The sequence below is a fragment of the Ammospiza nelsoni genome, chromosome 1, assembly GCF_027579445.1.
Source record: "Ammospiza nelsoni isolate bAmmNel1 chromosome 1, bAmmNel1.pri, whole genome shotgun sequence".
In the NCBI taxonomy this organism is placed as follows: domain Eukaryota; kingdom Metazoa; phylum Chordata; class Aves; order Passeriformes; family Passerellidae; genus Ammospiza; species Ammospiza nelsoni.
This window is the reverse complement of record NC_080633.1, coordinates 60643844-60652158: the sequence shown is the minus strand read 5'-3', so window position 1 is coordinate 60652158 and position 8315 is coordinate 60643844.

Below are 8315 nucleotides of genomic sequence, written 5' to 3'. Positions count from 1 at the left end.
CCACTTCCTTCCTTCCGCCACTTCCTTCCTTCCGCCACTTCCTTCCTTCCTTCTGCCACTTCCTTCCTTCCGCCACTTCCTTCCTTCCGCCACTTCCTTCCGCCACTTCCTTCCTTCCTTCCGCCACTTCCTTCCTCCCTTCCTTCCTTCCTTCCTTCCTTCCTTCCTTCCGCCACTTCCTTCCGCCACTTCCTTCCTTCCTTCCTTCCTTCCTTCCTTCCTTCCTTCCTTCCGCCACTTCCTTCCTTCCGCCACTTCCTTCCTTCCGCCACTTCCTTTCTTCCGCCACTTCCTTCCTTCCGCCACTTCCTTCCTTCCGCCACTTCCTTCCTTCCTTCCGCCACTTCCTTCCTTCCGCCACTTCCTTCCGCCACTTCCGTCCGCCACTTCCTTCCGCCACTTCCTTCCTTCCGCCACTTCCTTCCGCCACTTCCTTCCGCCACTTCCTTCCACCACTTCCTTCCGCCACTTCCTTTTGCCACTTCCTTCCGCCACTTCCTTTCGCCACTTCCTTCCGCCACTTCCTTCCGCCACTTCCTTCCACCATTTCCTTCCGCCACTTCCTTCTCCCACTTCCTTCTTCCACTTCCTTTCGCCACTTCCTTTTGTTCACAGACGGATTGAGTTTTTGCTAGTCTTGCCAGTGACAGCCTGCTGATGTTCTCTTTGGTGGGAGAATGTCACCCTTGAGAATAAGACTACAACTCATAGCCTTAACATTGGAAACACTGTGCCTGGGAGGTTGCACTAAACTGCACTGGTTAAGGCTCTAACTTTGTGAGTTTTCACTTTAACAACACAAAAATCCTAAAGAAAACCAAATAATTGGGTGCAAATTTTTCCTTACACTTTTATTTCAAGGAAAGATAGAGGTGACCTTTTTTTACCAAGTCTTTCCTGGAGAAAAATAGCCATCTTTAACCCCCCAGTCTTCATTCAGAGATTATTTCCCTCCACTCCCCTCCCTTCCCCATACACACATCCGTGTATCTTTGGGAACTGAGTAGAAATTAAAGCAGAATGTGACTCTGTGTAATGAAATCTATTTTTCCTGAAAAAAAGCCTGTCACATTACAAATGCAAACTCTTTCTAGTAAATTTTCCTTTAATTTTACTTCTTTCCTGTGTTTTTCCTCCCCCCCCCCTCCCGTTTTACTCCCTCTTTCTTTCTCTCTTAAGCGGAATGAAAAGAGTTCTTTAACCAAACAAATGTAAATACGTAAGTGGTAGGGATTTTTTTTAAAAGTATGTTTTTCAGTTCATCTAACAAAGACATATCTGTCTGCTCGAATGATTCCTTACTGAATATGAATGAGAAGCCCTTTAATGAGGTACGGTAATTAAGCTCTGGCAAGCCCCCCTAGCCCCCTGTCAGCAGCTTCCCAGGCAAACAGCCATTGAATCCAGTGATTGACAAACCAGACACTGGACATGTACTGTAGCTGATGGGGAACAATGGGCTGGGGGGCCGTGGTATCTCACATACCCGCCCGTTTCAGCCCCATCAAAGGGCTGGGCTCCTGGGATGGGGTGTCCATCCTGCTGTCCTGAGGGGCTGGAGCTGCAGGTTTACCTGCCAGGCTCTCCTGGCTCCTCTCAAGGTGCCCATCCCAGCTGGGTGTGCGCTGTGCCCACTCCACGTGCGGCTGTGCAGGAGCAGGTTCTCTTCTTCAGCACTCGTGTGTTGCAGTGCTCGGCTCATAAATCTTTTTAATTGTTAAAAGTATTTAAGTATAGAATAGGATTCATTGTCCATTGTGTTTGCCAAAATGCTATTTAATAAGTTTCTTGTTTTATTAACCCTGGCAGAAAAGAAAACAGGGTTCTTTACCTCCAGGTGTTGGAGACAGATATGGGATTTCTCTGAACAGTTTTCCTCAACTACATATGGGATTTCTCTGAACTGTTTTGCTCAACACATTGCAATGAGTATGTTTAGCAAGTGTGGATTGACTGGCTTACAGTCGAATTGCACACCTTTTCCTGCTGAGCCATTCCCTGGATAAACAGTACCCATGTTTGCAGAAACCATGTAAGAAGTATTGGTAAGGAAAAAACTTACACCAAGAAACAAGTGCAGTACAAAGCCTAGAAGTGCTGGTTTCCAGCACCCTGTAACTTGCTGCATGATCGCTCAGCAGCCCAGCTGAGAAGGATTCATCTTTGTTTTAATTGATTGTAGCCATATGGATTGGCATTGTAAGGGAGTGCTTGATTTCCAGGCCAAGAGGTTAATTTCCTTCCTGTATGTCATCAATTCTATAACACATGCACATGCATTATACTGTCCTCATGGTCATTTGGAAACACAGGTAGTGAAGGCTTGGCTGCAGGCTTGTAGAACAAAGTGGAAAATTATTTGAAACATATGATGCCAACTTGCATTTTGAAAGCATTTACAGGGAGGTACTTTTCAGGGAAGAGATGGAAGAAAATGAATAATTTAAACATTTCCTATCTCCTAAATAACACTGAAAATATGTGCAAATATGTATATAAGCAAACATTATCTGAATAAGCTTTTAGAGTCATTTGTCAAAATTGGCAATCTCCTCTTATTAAAATTGAAAGCTCAACACTATTCCTTCCTTCCTGGATGTTTTTTCTTCAAAAAGCAGGGATAAATCCCAGTAGTACAATTAAAACACCAGCTAAATATTACTTCGTTGGGCTTAATGATAGATTACAATGTGTGCATAATGACCCAGTTCTAGTAATATCATCTGATTTAGTAAGGAAATCAGAGTTTGCCATATGTTCACCAATAAGGCCTTAGAAATTCTTGTTCTTGAAGTCTCAGCCAACTGCTAGTGAGGATGCTGTTTGGTCCTGAAATCATCTTGGTTTTGAGCACCAAGCACGTTAAAGTCATAAGCATGTGGCTCATTTTATCATGCCATCTCTAGGAATGAGCAGGGGGCTACTTAACAACCTGCCACCTGCCTGCCCTGAATACCTTTGTGCATGAAAGTGTTCCAGTTGCAGGCCTGTCTGAAAACAGATTTCCTGTTTACAGGAAGGTATACGCCACGACTTTAGGGATATTTGAAAAGATGAAAATTAATCTTGACATTTCCCCTAAACATATTAGCACCCTACTGGCAAGATTATTTAGCACATATGACAAATGAGAGAGCAACATCAAAACCCAAAACAGGAGAAAATCAAAACAGTGGATAAAGCCAGATTACTGTGCCATTTAGCTGTGTATTTGCTACCTCTGTTACGTATTTATTATTATAGACTCATGAACTGTGGTTCATGAATGACCAATGTGTCTTTGCTGTGTATGAGCCAAGTCCAGACAACGACTTAAGGACTTGCTGTGTACCTGTAGGTACCAAGGATCATAATGCAGATGTTCCATATTACTTAAACTTTGATTCTCATCTCCTTTAGACAACCCCTTTTTCCTTACTATCTCTCCAATAATTTTTTTCACACACATGTGCAGGTTAGAATCTGTTCTACCTCTTCAGGCAGACTGGACTTTGAGCTGCCACTTATCAAATATCTATTCTACCCACCCTGGGCTCTCATTTTGAGACAGCAGAAATGGTGGGAGTTAGCATTGTTCCAGCTTAGCAATAAAGTACTCACATTGGAGTATGAAGTGTTGATCATGGGCTTTTTGACACCACTGATAATACACATATTGAACCAGTATTTTCACTGTTCCATCAATATTCTAGCAAGTAGGATATAATTTTTTTACTTCTTTTTGATAGGTTCAATGATTTACAATTTTTAAAAATTAATTCAGGGGATTAATTTGACATATTTAAATTATATATATTGAAATATTCTTCTTTCTATTACTCCCTTTTCCTTGTATTTCTTGAATTCACAGAGCTAAAAATAGTTTTTGGTAAATCCTGGTATAATTCCTTAGATATTAGTGGAATTTTAGTAGCTTATTCCAACACTGAGTGTGTCCAGTATTTGCATATGTAAATCTCTTTATATATGTGTAGCATTTCATGACAGTTATTGATCTGAATTTTTATCTAAAATGTTTAATCTAATTTTTTTTTTCAATTTAACAGTACAAATGCCATGCTTAATTTACTTCTAAATGTACAAATCTACCCTGCAGGGGGGGTACATTTAGATTGATTATAAATAAAAAATCCTTCATGATGAGGATGGTGAGACACTGGAAGAGGTTGTTTAGAGAAGTGGGTGCCTTATCCTTGGAAGGGTTCAAGGTGAGACTGGATGAAGCTTTGGATAACCTGATCTAATGAAAGATGTCCCTTCCACGGCAGAGGGTGTAGACTAGATGACCATTACAAAGTCCTTCCCAACCAAAACCAATTCTGTGATTTCTTCTGTGATTCAATGTGATGTAAAGTACAGACACTAAATAGTGTGCAGTAATAAAATTTTGTATTTAACCAAAGTATGTCCTGGTTTCAGTACTAGAAGAAAAGAGAACTGGACATACCAAAGTCACCTTGAAAGTATCTTTTATCTAAAGGTTTCCCTTTTTTCCAGTTGGAAATTGCATCACTCATCCCAGAGCTATCAACAAGCAAGGAGAGCATCCACTGGTTATTTCAGGACATTCCCCATCAAGATAGTTGTCTGAAATGTTGAGCTAATTTTTCACAGATCTCTCTAACAGGTTGCAGACAACATGAGAATTCTAGTTAGAATTGAAGCAGAGTTAGCTGCTACAGCTTTTGGAGTCCCAAAGCTTTTCATGTCAGTGTCTGCTGAATGCAGCATAAGGTCAGGTGGAGAGTTATTGCAGATACCCCCTTTGTAAACCGTACTTGGACTTCCTGAACATCCATCATTGATAACCAGCAAAGACAGGATATTTCAGACTAGGAATGCAGTCAATGTCTTCGCATGTTCCTTGAAATCTTACGGTAAACTAAACCAGTCCAAATACACCTATTTAACATCATAAAACCAAGATGCTTCTATTGAAAACTAGTCACTTCAAGAGGTATTTTTTATGTGACTTTTAATTCCATGAGCATCCTCAACAAAATAAGTTATCTTATTGATATTAACAAATGGAATCTGTTTAATTTCTATGTGCGTTTTGTTAAAAAGGAAAAACAAAGCTGAACTCTTAAAATTGCTGACATTTAACACACTACACAGGGAAGTGTTTTTCTAAAAAAAGGTGACAATGATGATAATAACAATAATAGTAGTCTTTAAAATATTTTGTAGTCAGATACAAGAAAAAAGTTAAAACTAAGCCTGCCAAATCAAATCCTTCCAGTAAGCTGGACCTTCTTTTCAAGGCAGGCTATAGCATTTTTTTTTGTGTCTTTACAGTTCCGCACACCTAGACATTGTCCAATTTTATTGTATAACTTTATTAATAATTTATTAATTAATGTAATAATGTCTAATATTAATCTTTTACTGAACTCTTCTTTCTCACATCTCTGTATTTTTCATTCAAATACCAGGACCTCTTACTACTGGTCATCATTCTCTCTCCTTTCCTATCTGGTTACGAGGTTTATGTCAAAGGCCATGAGTTAAATTAAAAGGCTTTATTGATTAATAAAAGGCTTTATAAATGAATGCTTTTATCTTTAGACCCATGGTCAGTTATCAGGACTTAATCGTGAAGGCATGATAATGAAAGGACCATCCTTTCTTTGAAGATCTTGATGAATAAACCATATAGTGAAGGAAACTATATATTTCAGGATATTTCAGGATATTCAGGTATATTTCAGGATGAGGGAAAATGTCCGAAATTGTGCCAGGAGCAATTTAGATTGAGTATAAGAAAATGTTGTTCACTGAAAGAGTGGTCAGTCATTGGAATAGGCGTTCCAGGGACATAGTGGAATCACCATCTCTGCGAGTGTTCAGAAAACATGTGGATGTGTCACTGGGGGATATGGCTAATGGTGAACACAGCCGTGTTGTGTAAATGGTTGTCCAGGATTATTTTAGAGGACTTTTTCGACCTTAATGATTCTGTGATTCTATGAAGACAAGAGGAGCAAAGTAATGGGGATTTTTTATTATTATGATGGTGATTCTGCATTATGGTCCAGGTTTTGCAACTGAAGAACCTGTTGCTTGTGGTACTGTCTCATAAGCAACAGCAGTATGCTTGTGGCACAACATGTCACACCAGATCCCTGAACTGAGGCATGGGACATGGCACAGAGGCACTGCCACAGAGGTCAGGAGCCCTGCAGAGTGAAATAAAGTAGAAGCTTCTGCCATAAAATTTAGACCAAATTTTTTAGTTCTGGAAATTACTTGATTTGTATAGCCCAATAAAACAGGTACTTGGGCAATTTGTTTGCCCTTAACGGAAGTGCAACATAGTGTAAAGACAGCCATGCTGGCTTTAAACTGGCTAGACAAGACATTGCTAGCAGCCTAATGAGGAATCAACATGGGCCAATTGATTGAGTATTAACCTTCCTTTAGATGCAGATGTGGCACAGCTGCATGTTGTTGCTACCCTGATTACTTTAATGATAAAAGCTGGCTAAGATAGGAGCAGAGGCAGATTCTTCAGAAGGAAATTTTGGCTGTTGAGGTATTTAGAGCAGAAACAAAGAAAATCTGCCAGCAGCCACTTGCTAGCTTTGCTTGGGATTACTGGTACATGGAATGCTTGCCATGAGGAAAGGCTGAAAGATTTGATACCTCTCCTTTCACTAAACCTATCCCTACCTCAACCACAAGCTGTCCTTTGCTTCTGTCAGCACTCTGGCCTTGGAACAGCCCAGAACATATTTTTCCCCATCCTTTTGAGAGAAGCTCAAAGCTTAAGAACTGCTACAAAATTTGTTTTCCCTTGCAATGATTACCAGGGAGCAGCTGGTTTTCCAAGTTGCCAAGCTATTTTCTTTAGAACTTGCATTTCTTGCTTGAGTTGACCCATACCATATCCCAGCACTGTGTGTGCATCGACTGATGGAAAATTTCTATGATAGAAAATCTGTAATAGCCCAGATAAAAAAACACTTCCTTCTCAGTTTCTTATTGCTTGAGTCCTCTATGTTGAAATGCTTCAAAAAGGCTTTTCTTCTCTTGTGATCCACTGAAATTGCTTTCTTGAAGGTAGATTATTATAGAAATTATAATCAAAAAGTTGGTAATTGCTTTTTTGTTTTACAGGTACAACCCTGATGTTATCTTCCTCTGGCAGTGAAGTATTATTAAGAGATCTTTGATTTCATTTTTTTCTTGCATTTTAAAAAATTTCAGTAAATGTTCAATCAAATAGTTTGCTTTCTGCTGAAAAAAGCATCTCACCAAACTCAGTAAGGAAAATCCTGAAGGCGGATGTGCTTTTTAAACTTGTTCACTACTGTGCCACAGTTTTCATTGGTTTTTGGAGTTGACTGGTGTCAGAGGGTAGGTCCTCATTTTCAAACCTTGAAATCCTTTGCACAGACAGCTGTTTTAGCTAATGTAAATTGATAGACAAATGTAAATTCCTCATGGGAGGCTTGGCAGAGCCTTGTCAGTAGTAACCAGATAATCAGATTGTAAATCCGCTGCACGTAGGGAGCACAAAAGTCTCTTCAGACCCAACCATTTGTTTGCTGTTCCAAGGTATGTGTTCTGAGATCTTCGAGGGGATGTGCACAGTCTGTGCTTTTTTTTGCTCAAGTGGAGCTTTACAGTGTGGATGACGAAGAGTGTTATAGAAAAGATATTGAGAATGTGGCAGAGAATTTGGTAGAACTGTCGTGTCTAAAAAATTTTCTCAACCTTCTTGGAAAGTAATTCAGAAGTTAATAAATTTCACGTCCATCTGCCCTGAGTTTCTCACTTATTGTTGTATCTCTGATGTTTTACAAATTCTGTATCCAGCTCCATAGGAGTTGCTTCTCTCTCTCCCTCTCCCTCTCTTTTTTACTTCTAAGTCAGTAAACTATGATGTATGTGTCTCTCCCTGAATAACGTTATTATATGATGCTGCTGGAGCCCTGAATAGCTTGGCTGTGGACTGCTGAACTCTTTGAATGTAATTGTTTTAACACCATGAAATGAAGTAATGCATAAAATTGATAATAAACGGATATCTCTCTGCCTCTGCATGCAAATGAGCACTTAGCACCAGGGCACAGATGCCACCATTGTTTCCCCCCTTGAAAATGACAAAGTAAGTGAAAATATCTACCAAGAGCTTAGAAAGTACGGTAGCTGCATTTTCATTATATTTTAGAATTTCACAGAGTTAGGAAAGCAAACTCTCCTGCCAACTCTCAGAAAGGGGCTGGATAATGCTTGCCTGTAGTACACTGGAACATACAGCGAAGCAAGGTTTTGTTGACTTTTTGGGAAGATAAAGAATATAGTTATTA